The sequence below is a fragment of the Hyperolius riggenbachi genome, chromosome 12 (genome assembly GCF_040937935.1).
Source record: "Hyperolius riggenbachi isolate aHypRig1 chromosome 12, aHypRig1.pri, whole genome shotgun sequence".
NCBI classification, from domain to species: Eukaryota; Metazoa; Chordata; class Amphibia; order Anura; family Hyperoliidae; genus Hyperolius; species Hyperolius riggenbachi.
In genome coordinates, this window is record NC_090657.1 from 209,676,770 (window position 1) to 209,702,576 (window position 25,807).

At 46.4% G+C, this 25,807-nt stretch overlaps 2 protein-coding genes across 7 annotated transcripts in view; one reads left to right on the forward strand and one right to left on the reverse strand.

Annotated features, from left to right (window-relative positions):
• The window catches only part of LOC137541113 (cAMP-dependent protein kinase type I-alpha regulatory subunit-like), a 132,204-nt gene that overhangs the window by 18,854 nt on the left and 87,543 nt on the right, over nt 1-25,807 (reverse strand). Inside the window, exon 1 of one of the 2 annotated variants that reach the window (XM_068262261.1) lies at nt 11,929-12,081. The exons of the other annotated variant lie outside the window; for it this stretch is intronic. The gene's annotated coding sequence lies outside the window, so the exon portion shown is untranslated. Of the gene's footprint in view, nt 1-11,928; nt 12,082-25,807 lie in introns of those variants that run through there. 2 annotated transcript variants of the gene reach the window in all.
• LOC137540792 (actin-related protein 2/3 complex subunit 1B-like) overlaps nt 12,171-25,807 on the forward strand; it is a 78,776-nt gene continuing 65,139 nt past the window's right edge. Inside the window, exons 1-2 of one of the 5 annotated variants that reach the window (XM_068261946.1) lie at nt 12,171-12,271; nt 21,774-21,928. The gene's annotated coding sequence lies outside the window, so the exon portion shown is untranslated. The other 4 variants (XM_068261945.1, XM_068261944.1, XM_068261948.1 and 1 more) reach the window with 4 other exon arrangements.

Below are 25,807 nucleotides of genomic sequence, written 5' to 3' on the forward strand. Positions count from 1 at the left end.
TCACTGTGAGACCACAGCACCACAATGCAGGGTAAAACAGACTAACTATAGGTGTATGTATACGTATAAGCGTGTGTATGTACATTTCCTTTTGTTGCTATCCCTTAGCTGTATGGAATAGGATATCTCAGCCCTGCTCACAGCTTTCCACAAAGTGCATCATGCTCCTAGCCAGCAGTGTGCCATTATAATCGACAGGTGGTGCTCACACTAAACCTGCAACGAAAGATTACATACAGTAAACAGACCTGCTTCTGCACCTCCCCCCCGACCTTGCTGTGGTCCTTAACTTCGGCCCGTCAGCGGTGTGTGCAGCAATCACTGTGCCACTTGTCCTCCTAGGCTGGGGAATGCACACAGCACAGAGGCAATATTTACACTCTGCCCTTTGTACTTCTGCTTTTAGTGTGAACACAAGTGCCTGGCCATAAAAGCCCTACCGACCAGAACTCCTGCTCCTAATATGGTCCAGTTCTGGGGGAGTGCCAATGGCTTGGACAAACAATAGCAAACACAGGCAAGCAATGGAGAATGGTGCCTTTGTTCCTCACGCAAGTCTCAATACAAAGTGCTGCTGTGTGTGGCTGCTACACGTACACGATACATACAGTGTACAATGATGGCTCTGAGAGTTCAAGTCATGACACCAAATGCAACCCACGTAGGTGACCTGCTGTCACTACTAACGTAGTCACTGTATGACACAAATGATGGGATCCCCCTCTCACATAACACAACCCCCGACTCCCTGCACTGCCAATACTTGAACAATCTCTGTGTGTGACACAAATTATGAGGCCACCGCTATGCTCCCTGTACAGTCACTAATGGAAGGAGCCTCTAAAGTCAACAGGAAACCTCAGCACTCCCTTTACCACCACTACTGGAGAAGCCTGTATACATGACAAAGATGACTGAACGCTATAGTATCAGAAAAGCTTCCATACATGATTAGGAGGATCTGTTGCACTATCACTACTGGAGGAGCCTCTGTATAAAGGTGGCAACACACGATACAATAAAATGATCCGATTTTACGGCAATTCGATAAAAACGATCAGATCTCCCGAAAAAATCTAAAGCTTTTTCTTCATTCGACCGAAAAATCTGATCGTATTTCCCGTTTTCTTCGATTTTTATCGATCCGGAATGCCAGATATTTTTCTTCAATCTTTCTAAAGATTGTATGGTGTGTGTTAGATTGTCAATTTATTAATACATACGTCCTAGCAATTTTGTCAGAGTTTCCAATCATTTTTATCATAATTGGGTAAAAATTGAACATACGTGTGTGGTACATTGGTCATATTTTTGAAATGTTACAATCAGTCAGAAAAATTGATTGCAATTCTTAAATTGAACAGATATTTAAAAAATTGTATGGTGTGGCGCCACCTTAAGACGCCCACCACACTTCTTGCACTGTCCCTGCTGGAGCAGCCTCTGTATGTAACACAGATGACTAGGTCTCTGACTACACTCCCTGCACTGTCACTACTGGAGGAGCCTCTACCAATTATGATGGAGCTGTACTCCCTGCATGATTGCTGCTGCAGTAGCCGCTGTATGGCACAGATGGTGGGATCACATGCCACAACCACCATTCTAAAAGAGTAACACAAATACATACAGCACCCTTATACACACACACACAATTCTCATAAAGCTAACTCAGACACTGCATGTCGTTACGCACAGTCATTCTCCTTGTATAGCGCACGCACGCACGCGCACACACATTCTCTTTGTAAAGCGCACACACACACACTGCATGTCGTTGCCAACTGTCATTCTCCTTCTATAGCACATACACACTGCATGTCGTTACACACAGTCATGCTCCTTGTATAGCGCACACACACACACACACACACACACACACACACACACACACACGTCTTTACCCACTGTCATTCTCCTTGTATAGCGCGTACACACACACACACACACACACGTCATTACCCACTGTCATTCTCCTTGTACAGCACACACACACTGCATATCATTACACAGTCATTCTCCTTGTACAAAACACACACACACACACACACACACACACACACACACACACACACACTGCAGGTCATTACCCACTCTCATTCTACTTGTATAGCGCGCGCACACACACACACACACACACACACACACACACACACACACACACACAGTATGTCATTACACACCGTCTTTCTCCTCGTATAGTGCACACACTCACACAATGCATGGCGTTACAAACCGTCATTCTCCTTGTATAGCACACACACACACTGCATGTCGTTACACACAGTCAGTCAGTCAGTCAGTCATTCTCCTCGTATAGCGCACACACACACACACACACACACACACACACACACACACACACACACACACACACACACACACACACACACACACACACGTCATTACCCACTGTCATTCTCCTTGTACAGCACACACACACTGCATATCATTACACAGTCATTCTCCTTGTACAAAACACACACACACACACACACACACACTGCAGGTCATTACCCACTCTCATTCTACTTGTATAGCGCGCACACACACACACACACACACACACACACACACAGTATGTCATTACACACCGTCTTTCTCCTCGTATAGTGCACACACTCACACAATGCATGGCGTTACAAACCGTCATTCTCCTTGTATAGCACACACACACACTGCATGTCGTTACACACAGTCAGTCAGTCATTCTCCTCGTATAGCACACACACACACACACACACACACACACACACACACACACACACACACACACACACACACACACACAGTCATTCTCCTTGTATAGCGCACACACACTGCATGTCGTTACACACAGTCAGTCAGTCAGTCAGTCAGTCATTCTCCTCGTATAGCACACACACACACACACACACACACACACACACACACAGTCATTCTCCTTGTATAGCGCACACACACTGCATGTCGTTACACACAGTCAGTCAGTCATTCTCCTCGTATAGCACACACACACACACACACACACACACACACACACACACACACACAGTCATTCTCCTTGTATAGCGCACACACACACACACACACACACCTCTTCTCCTTGTACAGCGCACACACACACTGCATGGCGTTACACAGTCTTTCTCCTTGTACAGCACACACACTTCATCTTCTCTACACAGGAGCTGCTGCATTAGTAATCCCTCCACTCACAAACACTGGGGATTATAGGTGACCCAGAATCAGAGATTCAGAGCAGTCAACTAAATACAGAGCAAGGGGACATAGAAATGCTGGGATAGAGCCATCCATCTCTAGTAACACTTTCAAATTCAATAAAAATACCCATCATGCCCCAGTAATATCAGACCACCCCCAGTGCAGGGACTGACATATTTCTCCCTGCCCAGGAATAGATAATTCCGCTAGCTCTGTCATCTGTTTAGCCAACAGATATAGCCTCTTACCGAGGGCTGGACCAATCCCAGGAAGCCAAACATCCTAGGTTTTTTTTTTTTTTCAGCTGTCTGTAACTTTTGTCAATTGAGTTGGAGCCTGCATTTCATATGAGTCCTCAATTTCCATACTAAGCGTGTTTACCCCTGCTAATACAAAGTAACATATTCCTGTACCGTACTGACAGATCTCACATTTAAGGATTCCCACCAGTAATGAGGAACACAGAGAATTATCACAAATCCTCCCAGTAATGAAAGATTCTCTTCAGTAATCGTAAAACCCACCACCCCCGCACACAAGTTCCCTGGGACTGACTCTCTACTGAAATACCAGTAATGCTGGGAATACACGGCTCGATTCTGAGCCATTCAGATGGCTCGATGGATCATTTCCGACACGTCCGATCTCCGACTCGATCGTTTCTGCATGGAGGACAATGGGAAAAGATAAGAAAAACGAGCGGAAGATAAGAGAATCGCCTGCAGAATCGAGTGTAGAAAACGATCGAGCGGCAAAATCGAGCCGTGTATGCCCAGCATAACACACACAATTATTTGTTTCTACCATTAAAGAGGAGCTGTCAGTCATACTATCTCAGAACACATATATAAGAAGATAAATACTTGCTCTACTTACATAACATATATATTGCACTGTCCACGTTTTTATTTTAGTGATTTCTCTAAAGTAAAAAAAGAGAAAATCCTTCTTAGCATTTCCCATTTTAAGTGTGGCTATTTTGAAGCCAATCCTGATGTCATTTCCTGTCTACTCTCCTCCTCTGCCTGATTTGCCCGCCCTTCACTATAGAAAGTGCATTGTCTCAGCATGAGAAATACTGGCCAATCAGAGAGGAACAGAGGTGTGGGAGGGGAAAACCGGAAAGAAAGAGGCTTCAGCCAATCAGGTTGCATTAGTGGAAATAGAGAAAAAAAAAAAAAGGACAACCCAACATGCCCTGCAACTTCCCTTTTGTGTACCAAATAAGAGTCAGGTAAACTGGGGAATAATCATCAACAAGAAAAGTAATAGTGATTTTAACTTTTGGATTACCTGGTTAACATCCTTATTACTTGATTAACAGATAAAAATAAAGAATTTATTTTTGATTTTATGCCCGACAGTTACACTTTAAGTAACGAGAGGTACACATAATTTCTATAGGTGCCTGCAGTGAAAGCTAATCTCTCCACTGATGCCAGGACAGAAGCACCCTCAATAACTCCAGTAGAGGTAGATACCCAAATTTTCTTGCCTGCCCCAATAATAACAACAGATTCTCTCCAGTAACAGCAGACTTCTCCAAGTTATAGCAGATGCCATACCCATCAATAGCAGACTATATCATACCTCACCACGATAAACAAAGCACTCCAATAAATGCAGATTCACCTGCTCCAGCAATAATAAATTAATTGTTGGAAGTTGTTTTACCTCAGCAAGATTTGATTGGTTCTTTTTCAAGCTGCATGAATGTGCATGCAAAATTTGCATAATCCTGCATCTACTCAAAATGATTTGCATCTCATTGACCATCCCTAGGGGTCACATCTCAACAGTAACCCCACACCTTTCCCAGCAACAGCAGCTCCCAACAATGGTAAACATCTCTCGACAGACAGACCAAGTAATAACGGATCCCAAAATTACTTAATCCCCACCCCCTTTCACTCCCGCCAGCACTAAGTCATAGCAGATCCAAACGGTGACAGCACATGGCACACACATTCACCTCCAGTAACACAACTACTCCAGTATAGACAAACCACCATTCTTAGTAGAAGATACCCCAGCAGTAGCTGGTAACCTCAGTAATTGCAGACCTCCTCTTCACCACGGCCTCAATTCACTAAGGGCAGTTCGATAACATAATTTAGGTTGATAAAATACCGCATTTGCTATTTTAAACCTTTTTCCAAATTCACTAAGATTTCCTGCATGCTGTTGAAGTTCAATTCACTAAGCCCTGCTTGGTAAGTTTCACTTACCAGCTGCAGAGTAGGTCAGGCAGCAAGATGTGACTGTGTGCATGAGTGGGGGTTTTCTGTCCAGTGCATCCCCTGCAACCCTTAAAGTGAACCTAAAGCCTGGGGAAAAAAATGAGATTAACTCACCTGGGGCTTCCCTCAGCCCCCTGCAGCCGATCGGTGCCCTCGCAGCCCTTCTCTGACGCTCCAGGACCCGCCGGTGAACACTTCCGGTTTGGCCGTCACCGGCCGACAGGCATGGGAAACTGAGTGATTGTTCGCGTTCCCAGCCTGTATATCGCCCCCTATGCTGCTATTGCGGCCTCCTGGCCGCAGTAGCAGCATAGGGGGCGATATACAGGCTGGGAACGCGAACAATCACTCGCGATCCCATGCCTGTCGGCCAAACCGGAAGTGTTCGCCGGCGGGTCCTGGAGCGTCAGAGCAGGGCTGCGAGGGTAACGATCGGCTGCAGGGGGCTGAGGGAAGCCCCAGGTGAGTTAATCTCATTTTTTTCCCCAGGCTTTAGGTTCACTTTAAGGCAGGGGTCTCAAACTCGCGGCCCGCGGGCCATTTGCGGCCCTCGATACAATATTTTGTGGCCCTCGCCGGCAAAAGCTTCCTTATAGTTCGCTTCAATGCTTCCAAGTAATCTGCCGCATCCCCGCCGCTAAACGAGGGCTGCAGAGCCCCCAAATCTCCCGGGGGGGGGGGGGGGGGCAATCCGCCGGCATTTCCTGGAAGGGGCAGAGCTTTCAGCTTCAGCTCTACCCCTCCTGACGTCAATCGCCGCCCCTCTCTGTGAAGGAAGAGTGAGAGGGGCGGGCAGAGGCGGCGATGCGATTGACTTTGCCTCCTGCGGCACTCCAGGTAAATTGAGTTTGAGACCCCTGCTTTAAGGTGTGCTGCAGCCACCAGGGGGAGCTCTTCTGTATAAGAGCTTACAGATATTCACATCTAAAGGGATGCAGAAAAGCCTGTTAAAGTTGACCTGAACTGTTGCACAGGATACAAGGAAACAGAAATGCACCCTGTATGTATTTAAAGAGTTAAGCCTGTGTAATGCTGGGTACACACTATGACATTTTCTGGCCGATTTACTGTTAAATCGATTATTTCCAACATGTCCGATTTGCTTACCAATTGATTTCCGAGCCTTTTCCGATTGATTTCCGTGCACTTTAATAGGAAATGGATTTGAAAATGCTCGGAAATCGATGAGACATGTTGGAAATAATCTGACAGTAAATCAGCCAGAAAATCTCATCGTGTGTATCCAGCATAATTCCCCCTCATTTATGTCTAATCACTAGTTGTAATTTGATCTCTCCCCTGTGTCACATGACTGCCTATGGCAGATAAGCCCATTTGAGAGTACAGGCTGTAAACAATATGTCTGCTTCCACGAATCAGGAAGTAGAAACTGTACAGATTTATTGTAGGATTTGTATCAGCTGTAACAAAGAAATGTTTTTCATATGAAGGTTATTAGGCTGTTGTGTATCTTTTAGAGCAGAGAGGAGTTCTGAGTTCAGGTCCGCTTTTAAAAGTTTCCTACTGCTCTGCCAAATAAAGTCCCGCCCTCCAGGGTATTGGACCAAATGGGATGAGAAGCAGGGCTGTGTTGCTCTCCCTATTGGCTGTCTGTTACATCTGTCAATGTCACCGCATGGAGAGTGTTAGTTATTGGCTGGTCAGAGCTGGAGGTAAATACCAAACACTTGTGCTTGTTTTACGGAATGCTGTAATCTTTGTGAATTGCAATTTCTTGAGGTATTTAGCGCACAGGTCGGTAATTTACCTCACTAGTCAGTAATTTTGCAGTTTATCAGTTCGGTAATGGGTTTATTGAATTGGCACTTGGCAAGGTGATCGGTAAAATCAGCTGTTTTCTGCATTACCCAATGCGGTAATGCTTAGTGATTTGAGGCCAATATCAGCTAAACCACAGAAGTGATTAGCAAATGCTTTTGCCCCCCCCCCCCCAATGCCCTTTTATCAGTAAACAGACCAAACATTGCCAGACTCCCTACTAACTGCATATAACTCCAGTAACAGTCCCCATGCTCCTTCCCCAGTAATGGGGGACTGATAGAAGGAGAAACCCACCCCAGGTAAAATTCCATCACTAACAGCAGAAGTCTAACCCCAATAAAATCAGAACCCTCATGTAGTAGCAACAGTTTGCCACAGAAGTAGCAGATCACTCCAGCAACACTCCCCTCCCCAGCAATACCAGCTCCCCCAAAAATATACCCCTATTCAGCAACAGCTGATCACTCCATATCCACCCCCAAGAAACTGAAAAATCACTCCAGTACCAGAAAACCCCAGTGATGGCAAATACCCCCCAGTAATATATGCCCATTTACTAACAGCAGATCCCTCAGTAATCTCCCTTGCCCCTGCAGACCCCCCTAATAAACTCCAGGTGATAGTAGATCTTCCGTAATAGACCCCAGGTGATAGCAGATCCCCACAGTAATAGACCCCAGGTGATAGCAGATCCCCCAGGAACGCAGATGCCCCAGTAAAAGACCCCAAGTGGTATCAGACACCCCTCCCCCAGTAACAGACCCCAGGTGATAGCAGATCCCAGGTGGTAGCAGATCCCCCAGTAAAAGACTCCAGGTGGTAGCAGATCCCCCAGTAAAAGACCCCAGGTGGTAGCAGATCCCCCAGTAACAGACCCCAGGTGGTAGCAGATCCCCAAGTAACAGACCCCAGGTGGTAGCAGATCCCCCAGTAAACAGAACCCAGGTGGTAGCAGATCCCCCAGTAAACAGAACCCAGGTGGTAGCAGATCCCCCAGTAACAGACCCCAGGTGGTGGCAGATCCCCCAGTAACAGACCCCAGGTGGTGGCAGATCCCCCAGTAACAGACCCCAGGTGGTGGCAGATCCCCCAGTAAACAGACCCCAGGTGATGGCAGATCCCCCCAGTAAACAGACCCCAGGTGATGGCAGATCCCCCCCAGTAAACAGACCCCAGGTGGTGGCAGATCCCAGAGTAAACAGACCCCAGGTGGTGGCAGATCCCCCAGTAAACAGACCCCAGGTGGTGGCAGATCCCCCAGTAAACAGACCCCAGGTGGTGGCAGATCCCCCTAGTAAACAGACCCCAGGTGGTGGCAGATCCCCCCGTAAACAGACCCCCAAGTAAACAGACCCCAGGTGGTGGCAGATCCCCCAGTAAACAGACCCCAGGTGGTGGCAGATCCCCCAGAAAACAGACCCCAGGTGATGGCAGATCCCCCAGTAACAGACCCCAGGTGATGGCAGATCCCACAGTAACAGACCCCAGGTGATGGCAGATCCCACAGTAACAGACCCCAGGTGGTGGCAGATCCCCCAGTAACAGACCCCAGGTGGTGGCAGATTCCCCCAGTAACAGACCCCAGGTGGTGGCAGATTCCCCCAGTAACAGACCCCAGGTGGTCGCAGATCCCCCCAGTAACAGACCCCAGGTGGTCGCAGATCCCCCCAGTAAAAGACCCCAGGTGGCCGCAGATCCCCCCAGTAACAGACCCCAGGTGGTCGCAGATCCCCCCAGTAACAGACCCCAGGTGGTCGCAGATCCCCCCAGTAACAGACCCCAGGTGGTCGCAGATCCCCCCAGTAACAGACCCCAGGTGGTCGCAGATCCCCCCAGTAACAGACCCCAGGTGGTCGCAGATCCCCCAGTAACAGACCCCAGGTGGTGGCAGATCCCCCAGAAAACAGACCCCAGGTGGTGGCAGATCCCCCAGTAAACAGACACCATGTGGTGGCAGATCCCCCAGTAAACAGACCCCAGGTAGTGGCAAATTCCCCTGTAAACAGACCCCAGGTGGTGGCAGATCCCCCAGTAACAGACCCCAGGTGGTGGCAGATCCCCCAGTAACAGACCCCAGGTGGTAGCAGATCCCCCAGTAACAGACCCCAGGTGGTAGCAGATCCCCCAGTAACAGACCCCAGGTGGTAGCAGATCCCCCAGTTACAGACCCCAGGTGGTAGCAGATCTCCCAGTAACAGACCCCAGGTGGTGGCAGATCCCCCTGTAAACAGACCCCAGGTGGTGGCAGATCCCCCAGTAACAGACCCCAGGTGGTGGCAGATCCCCAGTAACAGACCCCAGGTGGTGGCAGATCCCCCAGTAACAGACCCCAGGTGGTAGCAGATCCCCCAGTAACAGACCCCAGGTGGTAGCAGATCCCCCAGTAACAGACCCCAGGTGGTAGCATATCCCCCAGTAACAGACCCCAGGTGGTAGCAGATCCCCCAGTAACAGACCCCAGGTGGTAGCAGATCCCCCAGTAACAGACCCCAGGTGGTAGCAGATCCCCCAGTAACAGACCCCAGGTGGTAGCAGATCCCCCAGTAACAGACCCCAGGTGGTAGCAGATCCCCCAGTAACAGACCCAAGGTGGTAGCAGATCCCCCAGTAACAGACCCCAGGTGGTAGCAGATCCCCCAGTAACAGACCCCAGGTGGTAGCAGATCCCCCAGTAACAGACCCCAGGTGGTAGCAGATCCCCCAGTAACAGACCCCAGGTGGTAGCAGATCCCCCAGTAACAGACCCCAGGTGGTAGCAGATCCCCCAGTTAAAGACCCCAGGTGGTAGCAGATCCCCCAGTAAAAGACCCCAGGTGGTAGCAGATCCCCCAGTAACAGACCCCAGGTGGTAGCAGATCCCCCAGTAACAGACCCCAGGTGGTTGCAGATTCCCTGAGTAACAGACCCCAGGTGGTAGCAGATCCCCCAGTAACAGACCCCAGGTGGTAGCAGATCCCCCAGTAACAGACCCCAGGTGGTAGCAGATCCCCCAGTAACAGACCCCAGGTGGTAGCAGATCCCCCAGTAACAGACCCCAGGTGGTAGCAGATCCCCCAGTAACAGACCCCAGGTGGTAGCAGATCCCCCAGTAACAGACCCCAGGTGGTAGCAGATCCCCCAGTAACAGACCCCAGGTGGTAGCAGATCCCCCAGTAAAAGACCCCAGGTGGTAGCAGATCCCCCAGTAAAAGACCCCAGGTGGTAGCAGATCCCCCAGTAACAGACCCCAGGTGGTTGCAGATTCCCTGAGTAACAGACCCCAGGTGGTAGCAGATCCCCCAGTAACAGACCCCAGGTGGTAGCAGATCCCCCAGTAACAGACCCCAGGTGGTAGCAGATCCCCCAGTAACAGACCCCAGGTGGTAGCAGATCCCCCAGTAACAGACCCCAGGTGGTAGCAGATCCCCCAGTAACAGACCCCAGGTGGTAGCAGATCCCCCAGTAACAGACCCCAGGTGGTAGCAGATCCCCCAGTAACAGACCCCAGGTGGTAGCAGATCCCCCAGCAACAGACCCCAGGTGGTAGCAGATCCCCCAGTAACAGACCCCAGGTGGTAGCAGATCCCCCAGTAACAGACCCCAGGTGGTAGCAGATCCCCCAGTAACAGATCCCAGGTGGTAGCAGATCCCCCAGCAACAGACCCCAGGTGGTAGCAGATCCCCCAGCAACAGACCCCAGGTGGTAGCAGATCCCCCAGTAACAGACCCTAGGTGGTAGCAGATCCCACAGTAACAGATCCCAGGTGGTAGCAGATCCCCCAGCAACAGACCCCAGGTGGTAGCAGATGCCACAGCAACAGACCCCAGTGGTAGCAGATGCCACAGCAACAGACCCCAGTGGTAGCAGATGCCACAGCAACAGACCCCAGTGGTAGCAGATGCCCCAGCAACAGACCCCAGTGGTAGCAGATTCCCCAGTAACAGACCCCAGTGGTAGCAGATTCCCCAGTAACAGACCCCAGATGATAGCAGATCCCCCAGTAACAGACCGCAGATGATAGCAGATCCCCCAGTAACAGACCCCAGGTGGTAGCAGATCCCCCAGTAACAGACCCCAGGTGGTAGCAGATCCCCCAGTAACAGACCCCAGGTGGTAGCAGATCCCCCAGTAACAGACCCCAGGTGGTAGCAGATCCCCCAGTAACAGACCCCAGGTGGTAGCAGATCCCCCAGTAACAGACCCCAGGTGGTAGCAGATCCCCCAGTAACAGACCCCAGGTGGTAGCAGATCCCCCAGTAACAGACCCCAGGTGGTAGCAGATCCCCCAGTAACAGACCCCAGGTGGTAGCAGATCCCCCAGTAACAGACCCCAGGTGGTAGCAGATCCCCCAGTAACAGACCCCAGGTGGTAGCAGATCCCCCAGTAACAGACCCCAGGTGGTAGCAGATCCCCCAGTAACAGACCCCAGGTGGTAGCAGATCCCCCAGTAACAGACCCCAGGTGGTAGCAGATCCCCCAGTAACAGACCCCAGGTGGTAGCATATTCCCCAGTAACAGACCCCAGTGGTAGCAGATGCCCCCAGAAATAGATCCCCTCCCTCTCCATTCAGAGACAGAAGATCCCCCAGTAATAGCAGATGACTCCAGTAGCAGTTCTCCTCTCCTCTCGCAGCCATAGCAGATCTCTCCGCTAATAACACATTACGACAAGCAGCTAAAGACTGGCCCACTTCTCCCGCAAGGAGGGATCAGCAACTGACCTGTCGGTTCGGGGTGTATGGGGTGAACGGGCGGCTCTCCCGGTTGATCCGGGTGTCCTGGGCCTCCTCCGGGTGTCTCTCCTCACCGGAAACCACTACCTCCACCAATCAGAGCGCAGCCGTGACGTCAATGGGCCCAGAGCTGACAGGAAACTGTTACCTGGCAACCAGCTCCCTCGGACCCGCCTTTTCCCACCCCTAGTCACCTGACCTCTTGACGTCACGGTCACAGCAGCGGGAACGCGAGCGGCGAGAAGACTGTTCTGTATGAGAGTGCACGCGTTAAAGCTCATCCACGCTGTCAAGTCAGAAGATGCTATGTCGTCATGTGGTAAAATTTGACGTAAAGTGCGACAGAGAATTTTGGAGAAGTTTGTCTCACCCTGATTTGCATTCTCAAATGTATATAACAGGTGGCGACATCCCTGTCAGGTGCAGCTCTACAGAATGTTTTGTTTCTGAGAATTCTGAAGCCAGAGAAAGTAATGTCTGGTCCCCCAGAATCCTGTGGGAGAAGAATTCCTCATATTGTAACAGCTGGAGGGCCGAGTTTGCCCATGCCTGGCCTAAGCCAAGCACCACAAGGAGGGTGGAGTTAGTTACCAATATACAGCTATTGCCAATATACAGTAAAAGCCGCTATCAAGAACTAATTAAAGCCAATGGGTACCGGTTTTAAAAACAAAAAGTCAGATACTCACCTAAGGAGAGGGAAGGCTTGGTCCTAATGAGCCTTCCCTCTCCTCTCCCGGTGCCCTCGGTGCTGCGCTGGCTCCCCCGTTCGCGTCCGCCGCCGCAGGGACTTCGGAGGTCTTCGGGAGCACTCGGGCTCCGTGAGCGCGTCATAGAGGGCGCTCGCGCATGCGTAGTATGGAGTGGCTGCGTCATCGGGAGCACGAGTGCTCCCGAAGCCTTCCGAAAGCTCCCTTCGGCATGCGGAAGTGGCAGTATCTGACCGAACTGGTCGAATACTGCCACGGGGGATCCTGCGCGGGACCGGGCATCGGGAGAGGAGAGAGAAGGCTCATTAGGACCGAGCCTTCCCTCTCCTTAGGTGAGTATCTGACTTTTTGTTTTTAAAACCGGTAAACATTCACTTTAACCAGAAATCTCAAGCAACCAGGAACATTTTTGGGGGCTTTTCAAGTTGCACAAATCTACGTTTACTCTTCCTTATACAGTAATAAACCTCTGTTTCATTAAATGACAACTGAACTGAGAGGGATAAGGAGGCTGCCATATTTATTTATCCCAAAAACATACAGATAAGTTAATTGGCTTCCCTCTAAATTGGCCCTAGACTATGATACATACACTACACGATACATATATAGACATATGACTACGGTAGGGACTAGATTGTGAGCCCCTCTGAGGGACAGTTAGTGACAAGACAATATACCGGTACTCTGTACAGCGCTGTGTAATATGTTGGCGCTATATAAATACTAAAATAAAAAAATATCCTGTTCCTCTGCCTCTAATACATTTAGCCATAGACCTTGAACAAGCATGCGGCAGATCAGGTGTTTCTGACATTATTGTCAGATCTGACAGGGTTAGCTGCATGCTTGTTTCTGGTGTTATTCAGACACTACTGCAGCCAAATAGATCAGCAGGGCTGCCAGGCAACTGGTATTGTTTAAAAGGAAACAAATATGTCAGCCTCCATATTTGTCTCACTTCAGTTGTCCTTTAAATTAAAGTGAACCTGAGACGAGGGAGACTGAAAGTTTTATACATACCTGGGACTTCATCCAGCCCCCTGCGCAGATCGCTTCCTCGCCCCGGTCCAAAGCCTCCTAGATCTGGCAGCAGCCCTGTTCTACGTGGCCAGTCGGGTGTACTGTGCATGCGTGGGCCAGCTGCGCACCCACCGCACTCCCCTCGCCGGGAGAGTTCAGTACTAGTGCGCAGGCGCAGATCGCTCCCAGCCGTGAGAGTGAGATGGGGTAACGCGTTTGACTGCACTGCGCTAAATGGCCGCGGAGAACGTGGCTGCTACCAGAGCATCTAGGATCATTCAGATGCCGGTGTGGGAGCGATCTGCGCCGGGGGCTGGATGAAGCCCCAGTTGTGCATAAAACCTTTAGTCCCCCTTGTCTCTGGTACACTTTTATTCTGTCCTTTTTCTTCATTTGTTTTTAATTACTGGATTTCAACATGAATACAGCGTTTATGGTAAGTATACAGTGTGGGGTATGGTACTGTTTTTTTAGCTAGACGTATTTTTAACATTGACTCTCAAGCAACCAGAAACTACACAATTCCCGTTGGTGTTGGATAATGGGGGTTTTACTGTATATCTATAGTTGGTGTTTCTGATGCTGAAACCAGGAACATTACTGTTAAAGTGGGTATCCTGAATCATTTACTGCATTCTATTATATGGCACTATATTGCCTCTTCAAAGAGGACACCTGAAGTAAGAGGTATAGGAAGGCTGATATATTTATTTCCTTTTAAAGAGAAACCGTGACTAAGAATTGAACTTCATCCCAATCAGTAGCTGATACCCCCTATTACATGAGAAATCTATTCCTTTTCACAAACGGATCATCAGGAGGATCTGTATGGCTGATTTTGTGGTGAAACCCCGCCCACAAGAAACTCTGAGGACCGTGGTACTCCTGGCAGTTTCCTGTCTGTGAATCTCATTGCATTGCGTGAAATAACTGTTTACAGCTGTTTCCAACTGCCAAAACAGCAAGCAGCAGCTACATCACCTGCCAGCAGTAAAAATGTCACCATGTGATAAATGTCAAAATGTAAATCAGGAATTTAAAATATTTTACAATGGGCAAACACTGACTAAATCATTTATATATAATTATTGTAAAAATGAAGCACTTTTTCATGACATTATTTTCACTGGAGTTCCTATTTAAAGGGAACCCGTGGTGAGGGGGATATGGAGGCTGCCATGTTTATTCACTTGTAAACAATGCCAGGTGCCTGGCAGTCCTGCTTATCTTCTGGCAAAAGTAGTGTCAAAACCCTGAAATTAGCATATGGCTATTCCAGTAAAACATGAGTCAGCTGAGTCTAATGGCCCATACTCACGAGGGACTTTTGTCGCCTCAACACGCGGCGCGCGCGTGTTGCGGCGACAGGTCGCCCGTGAGTATGGGCCGTCGCACGCGCGCGCACCCCGAACTGTCGCCCGTCGCTCATGTCGCCATGCGATTGAAAGTTTCAATCGCATGGCGACAGTCGCCGCCGCACCTCCCCCGCAACTGTCGCTAGTCCGCGTGAGTACGCGGACTAGCGACAGCAACCTCCATTGTGGTAAATGGAGCTTCCGGCGGGGGGAGGAGGAACGTCGGCGACAGCTTCCGTCTCGCCGCTGGTCCCTCTTCCGCGTGTGTACGCGGAGGGACCTGGCGAGGAGCTGTCGCCGGCCTGTCGCCCACACGCTCACGTGTGCTGGCGACAGGCCACTTCTGCAGCCCGTGAGTACGGGCCATTAGTACCTGATCTGCTGCATGTTTGTTTAGGGTTTATGGCTAAAATTATTAGAGACACAGAAGCAGGAAGACTGGTATTAAACTGGTATTATTTAAAAGGAAATAAATATGGCCGCCTCATATCCCTCTCAGAAAAAGGAAGGGAACACCGAGAGCCCAATATAGTGTAGTATGTACAGGGAGTGCAGAATTATTAGGCAAGTTGTATTTTTGAGGAATACTTTTATTATTGAACAACAACCATGTTCTCAATGAACCCAAAAAACTCATTACTATCAAAGCTGAATATTTTTTAAAGTAGTTTTTAGTTTGTTTTTAGTTTTAGCTATTTTAGGGGGATATCTGTGTGTGCAGGTGACTATTACTGTGCATAATTATTAGGCAACTTAACAAAAAACAAATATATACCCATTTCAATTATTTATTTTTACCAGTGAAACCAATATAACATCTCAACATTCACAAATATACATTTCTGACATTCAAAAACAAAACAAAAACAAATCAGTGACCAATATAGCCACCTTTCTTTGCAAGGACACTCAAAAGCCTGCCATCCATGGATTCTGTCAGTGTTTTGATCTGTTCACCATCAACATTGCGTGCAGCAGCAACCACAGCCTCCCAGACACTGTTCAGAGAGGTGTACTGTTTTCCCTCCTTGTAAATCTCACATTTTATGATGGACCACAGGTTCTCAATGGGGTTCAGATCTGGTGAACAAGGAGGCCATGTAATTAGTTTTTCTTCTTTTATACCCTTTCTTGCCAGCCACGCTGTGGAGTACTTGGACGGGTGTGATGGAGCATTGTCCTGCATGAAAATCATGTTTTTCTTGAAGGATGCAGACTTCTTCCTGTACCACTGCTTGAAGAAGGTGTCTTCCAGAAACTGGTAGTAGGACTGGGAGTTGAGCTGGACTCCATCCTCAACCCGAAAAGGCCCCACAAGCTCATCTTTGTTGATACTAGCCCAAACCAGTACTCCACCTCCACCTTGCTGGCGTCTGAGTCGGACTGGAGCTCTCTGCCCTTTACCAATCCAGCCACGGGCCCATCCATCTGGCCCATCAAGACTCACTCTCATTTCATCAGTCCATAAAACCTTAGAAAAATCAGTCTTGAGATATTTCTTGGCCCAGTCTTGACGTTTCAGCTTGTGTGTCTTGTTCAGTGGTGGTCGTCTTTCAGCCTTTCTTACCTTGGCCATGTCTCTGAGTATTGCACACCTTGTGCTTTTGGGCATTCCAGTGATGTTGCAGCTCTGAAATATGGCCAAACTGGTGGCAAGTGGCATCTTGGCAGCTGCACGCTTGACTTTTCTCAGTTCATGGGCAGTTATTTTGCGCCTTGGTGTTTCCACACGCTTCTTGCGACCCTGTTGACTATTTTGAATGAAACGTTTGATTGTTCAATGATCACGCTTCAGAAGCTTTGCAATTTTAAGAGTGCTGCATCCCTCTGCAAGATATCTCACTATTTTTGACTTTTCTGAGCCTGTCAAGTCCTTCTTTTGACCCATTTTGCTAAAGGAAAGGAAGTTGCCTAATAATTATGCACACCTGATATAGGGTGTTGATGTCATTAGACCACACCCCTTCTCATTACAGAGATGCACATCACCTAATATGCTTAATTGGTAGTAGGCTTTCGAGCCTATACAGCTTGGAGTAAGACAACATGCATAAAGAGGATGATGTGGTCAAAATACTCATTTGCCTAATAATTCTGCACTCCCTGTACAATAATGGGTAATGAGAGGTATATAAATGAATATACTTACAAGTCAGGGTTACCGTATAGGTAACCACTGTATAGACATGTGAGGAGATAATTTAGACCTGTCCTCACTCAGGATTAAGATGTCGCTCTCTGTAGATAGGAGAAGAAGGGGATTCAACCCCTCCACCAGGGGTGGATGCTGATATTGTAAGGAGAACAGAAGCACCAAAAGAATAAATGTATTAAAAGCTTTAAAATTCCTCGGGAGGCGGTGGTGGACTCATCTCCCTGAAGTAGACATAATACCGTCAATTTTAATACAAACAAGTTTATTTATATACTCCAATAAACAGTGCAACGCGTTTCATAGGTATAATCCCACTTTTTCAGGCAATAACAAATAGGAGTACACACAGTACAGTCTCAAGGTCACGATAAGCGCTTATCGTGACCTTGAGACTGCACTATTTGTTATTGCCTGAAGAAGCGGGAATATACCTGCCAAACGCGTTGCACTGTTTACTGGAGTATATAAATAAACTTGTTTGTATTAAAATTGACGGTATTATGTCTACTTCGGGGAGATGAGTCCACCACCGCCTCCCAAGGAATTTTAAAGCTTTTAATACATTTTATTCTTTTGGCGCCTCTGTTCTCCTTACAATATCCCTCTCACCTTGGGCTCCCTTTAAAGTAAACCAGAGCTGATAACCTATGAAAAATCGATACTTACCCGGCGCTTCCTCCAGCCCCATATGCATGTGTGAGTCCCTCGCCATCCTCCCGCGGTCTGCCGGTCAGCCGCGATCAGCACTGGTAACTTACTCAGTCACATCAATCTGGGTCTCAATCTTTCATAGGTTGTCAGCTCTAGTACACTTTAAACAATACATATTGCCTAATTGTCCTGCTGGTTCTCTGTTTCTAATGCTCTAATGGTGGTCATACATGTTTCGTTTTTACTCCCAATTACAATAAAACGATGAATTGTGTGAAAAAATCGATACAATGTGTCCTTCTGCTAATTAGTTTGGAATGTGTCTGTCCTTTCCCAGACATAAGATTGACACTGTAACACTGTAAAGAGTCTTCAGCAATTTAAGGCTTATTGAAACATACAGGGCTTCTAATATACTTATTTAAATATAAAACGTATTATATAATTCTTCTTAAAACAATTAATCATATAAAATATAATTGCATATTAAAACTTAATAAAATAAAATCATAAATTCAATCGAAAGTTCAGATGGAAAAATCATAAACTTTATTTGTCAAAGTAGTAGCAGTAGGGTATTGTACCGTGTTGGCCATCAGTAAAAGCAAGAAGTTTTAAATCAGGATGATACCATTTATTGGCTAACTACAAATGAATAAGAATAAGCAAGCCGAAGGCTGCAAGGCCGAAAGCTCGCTTATTCTTATTCATTTTTAGTTAGCCAATAAATGGTATCATCCGGATTTAAAATTTATTGCTTTTATTTGTCAAAGTGACACTATAGATATAATGTTTTTGTTCACTGTAATAATTTTAGTGTTGTTGATTAAAAAAAAATGAACAGATTTGTTAATGTAAGGTACATTTTCTAAGGTTGTTTGTGTTGTGTCTTTATACATAACAGCATAGCTCCCAACTGTCCCTCTTTCGGAGGGTTAGTCCCTCTTTGGGAGCCCTGTCGTCTTTCCTCCTCATTTGTCCTCTTTCAGGAGGACTTTGTCCCTCTTTCTATGTAAATATATATATTCCCAGGGCTGTGGAGTCGGTCCAAAAATCCACCGACTCCGACTCCTCAGTTTAGGATTCCACCGACTCCGACTCCTCCTCCTCTAATTTGCATATTACAATTTTGTTGATTAAAAGTATGTAACATGAAATTCGTCTCTTAACTGGCAACGCTTAGGAATTTTACAAGACAACTGAAGTGAGAAGGATATGTAGACTACTATATTTATTCCCTTAGACTAAATCTAGTCCTTAGTAAGAGTACTTGTAAAAGGTACAAACCGGAACAAAGAACACCTATCAGGCCCTAGGCAATGTAAGTGTGGGTACATGTAAGAATGATGTGCAGGTACTCTGCAGGGGAATAAGGAGATTGTAAACAGACAACACCTCTGTGTTCAATGTGCACAGCATTCTCAGTGGATTCCCTGCAGCTCTGTGGGGAGTGCATATGTAGAGTATAGTACTACTGTGTAACAAAGTAAACCTGAGACAGATGAAATTAAAGTTTTATACATACCTGGGGCTTCCTCCAGCCGCCTTCAGGATAATCAGTCCTTCGTTGTCCTCCTCCACCACCTGGATCTTCTGCTATGAATCCAGGTACTTTAACCAGTCGGGTGTAGTGCGCATGCACACACTCCGCCGCCAGGAGCATACTACACCTGTGCAGCACTATTGCGCAGATGCAGAATGTTCCTGGCTGTGGGAGCGGCATGCGGCCGGACAGCGCTGACTGGCTGAATTACCAGGACTCATAGCAGAAGATCCAGGTGGTGGAGGACAGTGAGGGACTGATTAGCCTGAAGGGGGCTGGAGGAAGCCTCAGGTATGTATAAAACTTTACTTTTCATCCGTCTCAGTTACCCTTTAATTTGTAGTCACCAAACCAAATTTTAACAACATATCAAATTATTACTTCAGCAAAGAGAGTGCGTACATTTGCATAAATCAGCATCAATGCAGAATTATTTCCATCTCATTGACCATCTCTATTAGTGACACAGCTACACATCAGGCTTTATTCTTACAGCATAGATGTTATTTAGTATATATAAGAGATTCCTGTGTACACACATCATCTATACAGTCACAATCAGATATGTATATCTGACCTTAAAAATACGGGGACTGCTTTATTGAAGCAGCACAAGTAACTAATTTTGATTGGTTTATTTCATTTTTGTGGACTAAGCACAGCTATTACTGTATATATACATTATTTTCAATGACTATTATCTGAGAAATAGAACATTTTATCATATTTTCTATTTTAATTACAGTTACAAATTCATTAGGAGTCGGAGTCGGTGCATTTTTTCCCGACTCCGACTCCAGGCACCCAAAATTGCCCGACTCCACGACTCCGACTCCACGACTCCGACTCCACAGCCCTGTATATTCCTCTACTAAAAAAATGTGTTTGATTGACTCTAAACTTTATTCCCATCCTGTAAATTGATATATTACTAATTTTAAAATGTTACTATCAAGGAAACTGAACCAGGATAGAGAGGACCAGTGTGGTTTGAATTATAAAACAACATCTTTTTCTTATGAAATCTTTATTGTATGCGTGATGGGGGCGTGATCAGGGGTGTGCCAAGGGCGTGGCTTAAGTGTCCCTCTTTCTCATCTCAAAAAGTTGGGAGGTATGCAGAACAGCAATGGCACACCATACAACTTTATAAATGAAAATGTATATATCATTACATCTAATTTAAATCTTTTATTTAATTATTTTTTGTCGTGATTGGGCCAAAATCAAACCTAGAGGTTACTAGAGTAATTGTCGAAGCGAAAAAAAAAATTGTTAATGTGTGTGGCCACATAACATGATGTGCCATTCCGTTCCAGTGCTGTACTGTCAGTTTGTATGTGTTTCTATGGCTGTATTTACACATAGAAGGTGTAAAGTTCCAATCCCATCAGGTAAAGCTGATAGAAAACCAATCGGAACGGAAATGTACAGCTTTATCCTGCTCCTAACATTTGTATAGCGCTTTTCTCCTGTCTGATTCAAAGTGCTCAAGAGCTGCAGCCACTGGGACGTGCGCAAGAGGCCACCATGCAGTGCTAGGAAGTCTTGCCCAAGGTCTTCTTACTAAATAAGTACTGACCCTAGCCAGGATTCAAACCCAGGAGGTTGTCCATGTCTAAGGGCTGGTGCACACCTGAGCGGTTCTGGAGCGTTTTTTAAAACGCTTGCAGGGGGAAAACCGTTTGGCTAATGAAAGTGAAAGGGATGGTGCACACCAGAGCGGCTCGTTTTTTCCACAAACGCAAACTCGGGGGCTGCAGCATTTTGTAGATTTCGGCATTTCTGCCTCAATGTTAAAGTATAGGAAAGTGGAAAACCGCTCTGAAAACGCTAGATCAGAGCGGTTTTCCAAGCGTTTTTGTTACAGAAGCTGTTCAGTAACAGGTCTACTGTAACAATATCTGATATCTGCTACACAAAAACGCTCCAAAAAAAATGCTAGGCATGTTTAGAAAACATGCCTAGAATTGCTCTGAAATCTGCTTCAAAAAACTCTAGCGTTTTGCAGATCTGCTAGAGGTTTTTGGTGTGCACTGGGCCAAAGACAGAGCCCTTAACCAGCACACTATCAAGCACTATCTACGTATGAACTGAGTCTTAGCCATGGACCCTGAACAAGCATGAAGATCAGGTGTGCCTGACCGAAGTCTTATCCACATGCTTGTATCAGCCACCATATCCTTCTCAGTTCTGGGGGTGTACTTTAATGATATGACAAGTGCTATGTACTCTGAGCAGAACTGCAAAATGTATAGACTGTACTAGGGACATTAGATGTAAGCCCACTAAGGGACTGTTGGTAATGTGTCTAGCATATCAGTGATATGTAAATACAGAAAATATTTAGTAGCACGTAATTATAATAGCACAAGGTATTGATTTTCTTTCCTTAGTCTGCATCCAGAGATTCAGTCTTTCCAGGTGTTTATATGGCTCCTCCCACCTCACATACCTGTGCTCAGCTGACAAGACAGGACACCCATACATACCAAAGTGTCCCACCCTGAGCTGCAATACTGATCCAGCACAGAGTCCCCCACTGCACCAGGTGAGCTAACACTTCTCTGTGTATCGTGCATAACCCTCCACCGACCTCTAGACTGAGATCTGCACAACTTTACTCTGTCTCATCTACTTCCTGATATTGTATTCTGCTGATTATTGCATTGCCAACCATGTCGAGATCTGCAGATCATTGCTCTGTGCCATCTACCTCCTGACAGATCTATGTCATTTATTCTGCAGAGCATTCCGATACTGGCCTCCCTAGAGAGCTGCAGAACATTATTCTTTCTCTGACGGATACACATCTTCTGGTTAAAATCATTGTTTGCACTTTCCAATTGAATAAGCACCAAAAAGTCCTGTCACACAATTTATTCTGAGTAAATTCTTGCGTGCTGGTGGCTTAAAAGCTTTTTATTTATATTGTAATGTGAAAGTACCACCTAGGAGAAAAAGTGAACTTGATCAGGCCCATTTTGTATTTAGTAAGTTATTCCAATACTGACCTCACTAGAGGTCTGAAAAACATTATTCTTTCATTTGCACATTATTTATTGTCAATCTGATTGCATTGTAAACGAATCTATAGAACTATTTGATTACAATTTATCAATCATTACTTATTGGTATCTTTTATCGAGATTACTGTGTATCACCATCGTTACTCATGGTTGCTTGTGATAAAATTCTTCATAAAATTTAAAAAAGCCTTGTACACACACGCCAGAATTAAAGTGGACCTGAACTCAGAACGTCCTCTGCTGTAAAAGCTACACAACAGCACAATAACCTTAAAACAAAAACATTTCTTTGTTACAGCCGATACAAATCCGAAAAATCAATCTGCACAGTTTCTACTTCCTGATTCACGGAAGCAGACATATTGTTGAAGGGAACCTAAACTGAGAAGGATAGGGATTTTTCCTATTAAAATGATACCAGTTGCCTGACTCTCCTGCTGATCCTGTGTCTCTAATACTTTCAGCCACAGCCCCTCAACAAGCATGCAGATCAGCTGCTCTGACTGAAGTCACACTGGATTAGCTGCATGCTTGTTTCAGGTGTGAAATCCAGATACTACTGCAGCAAATTGATCAGCAGGAGAGTCAGGCAACTGGTATTGTTTAAAAGGAAACATCCATATCCCTCTCAGTAAACAATTCCTTCCTTCTCTTCTGAGTTTGTTGTGTATGAACATGAATAATCCTACAACTATTTAGACAAAAGGCCAGTAATAGACCTCTTCCTGTTGTAATCTCAATCACTCTTTCTAATTTTATGTCAGTAAAGTGTTGTACCGTCACTGTTAGCCATCAGTCCAAGCAAGAAGTTTTGAATTATGCTGGATACACACCATGAGTTTCCGCGTTGAATGCGTCCGTCGATACGCGTCGATTCGATTATTTCCGAGCATTTCCGAACGAATTTCGATGATTTTTAGGTCGATTGCTATGTAAAGTATGGCAAATCGACCTAACGATCCATCAAAGCTTGAATCGGACATGTCGGAAATAATCGAATCGACGCGTATCGACGGACGCATCGAACGCGGAAACGCATGGTGTGTATCCAGCATTAGGATGATACCGTGTACTGGCTACCTTAGAGGTAAATAAAATGTAAGCTTTCGGGTAATAAGCCTTCGTCAGACTTAGTCCCTGTATATTAACCTCCTTGCCGGTTCAATGCCTCCGGCAAGGAGGCAGCGCAGGAGTTTTTTTTTTTTTTTTTTAATCATGTAGCGAGCCTAGGGCTCGCTACATGATAGCCGCTGAGCGGCGGCATCCCCCCACCCACTCCGATCGCCTTCGGCGATCAGAGTAAGCAGGAAATCCCGTTCAGAACGGGATTTCCTGCAGGGCTTCCCCGGTCGCCATGGCGACGGGGCGGGATGACGTCATGGACGTCGGGACGTCATAGGGAATCCCGATCCGCCCCTCACCGCTGCCTGGCACTGATTGGCCAGGCAGCGCAGGGGTCTGGGGCAGGGGGGGTAGCGGCGCGGCGGATTGCGGTGGATTGTCGGCGAGCGGCGGCGATCGGAAGTTACAAGCAGCTAGCAAAGTGCTAGCTGCTTGTAACAAAAAAAAATTATGCAAATCGGCCCAGCGGGGCCTGAGAAATCCTCCTGCGCAGGTTACCCCGAACTGAGTTCGGGATAACCGGCAAGGAGTTTAACAAGATAACAAGCACAAAAAAAACCACACAGCTTATATACACTGGACATTCGGAGGAGAAATCTTCATTTGCAAACATAAATGTCATTAGATGCCTAAAGGCCAATACACATGTCGGATTTTTTTAAACGACGGGTCGTTTGGACGTCCCGTCGTTTGGAAGTCAAATTGGGCAGTCTTATCACCTGAACGACGGACTGTACACACGCCCGATTTGACGTCTGGTCGACTGAAAAAAATCCGACATGTGTATGGGCCTTAACTGTAGAAGAAGGTGTAAACAAGGATTCTAACTTCTTGGGCTTGTATGATGGGTTTTATATGCCGCAATTCTTTTATTTTTTATTTCGTATGCTGGTAAGATGGTTTTTAATGCCACTATTCATTGTATTTCATGTGCTGGTAAGATGGGTTTTGAATGTGACAATTCTTTTTAGCTTATAACAAATAGTGTAAGTACTCTGCCTAGTCACATTTGCACTCTGGATGTCTTACTATCACCTGGAGTCCACCTTGAGAGAAAACAAGTGTTCTTATCTATTTGTCATAAATCAGCTAACATCCTATTGAGACCAATCAATACGATACCAATCTGGACTCAACCAATCATATCGAGAAGATTCTTCAGAATTTCAGATTTACTGGCAGCAGTTATATAGCACATATAGACCAGCACAATGCTTCGGGTGTGAGGCCCTTTATCAAGCGCTTGATAAAGGGCCTCAGGACCCGAAACGTTGTGCTGGTCTGTATGTGCTATATAACTGCTGCAAATAAATATGAAATTCTGAAGAATCTTCTGGATATGATTGGTTGAGTCCAGATTGGTATCATATTGATTGGACTAGATTTTGTGAGGCTTGATGGATCCTCATTCTAATGTGTGACTCCCAGCAGAAAAAGGTTTGAAACCGAGGCCCGCAGGTTATGTGCTTTGCTGTTGTAGCATCCCATTGAGACCCTCCTGAAGTTGTAATTAAGGCATCAAATGATGTTTAGTTATGCTTGCAAAAGAATGTTTCTCCTCCGAATATTCAGTGTATATAAGCTGTGTGTTTTACATCTTGTTAATATACAGGAACTAAGTCTGAAGAAGGCTTATTATGATCACCTCTATATATGCCTTGAATAGTAGTAATCATTAACAAATTGTTCCCGTCCACTGTTTACACTCCTTATACTGTGAAAGTCCTTGGCAAGTTCTATTGCACCATATGAATTGTTACGTATAGAATGCTTGGGGGGGGGCATGTAAAACTTGTACTGAGGCTCAAAGTGGATCCGAGATGAGCTTTTACTCATTGCATAATTGTGTTCCTTTTCTAATGTTTATAGGGCATTCCTCAAGCCAAATACTTTTTTGTTTTAATACAGTACTCTAATTCCCTATAAACTATACAAGTGGCGCGTGGAGCCCACAGTTTTTCAGAGAGCCTTGGCATTTTCAGAAAGTAGCAAGGGCTCATGGGAGCTCAGTCTGGGCAGGAGGAGAGGAAGGTATTACTAGCCAGAGATTTCAGAGGCAGAGGGGAGGAGGGAGGAGGAGGGGGGATTAGGTTTTTTTGTTCAAGATACAGATAAGCCTGCCTCTGTGTAATATTTACAAACAACATGGCCGCTGTCATTGTATCACAGGAAGAAAGAATCATATTCTATTAACCACTTTACCCCCCGCGGTACGGATTTCTCTGTCCCTTTTTCCCCCCCTAAAAAACCAAGGGACAGAGAAAACCGTACCCTCCGCG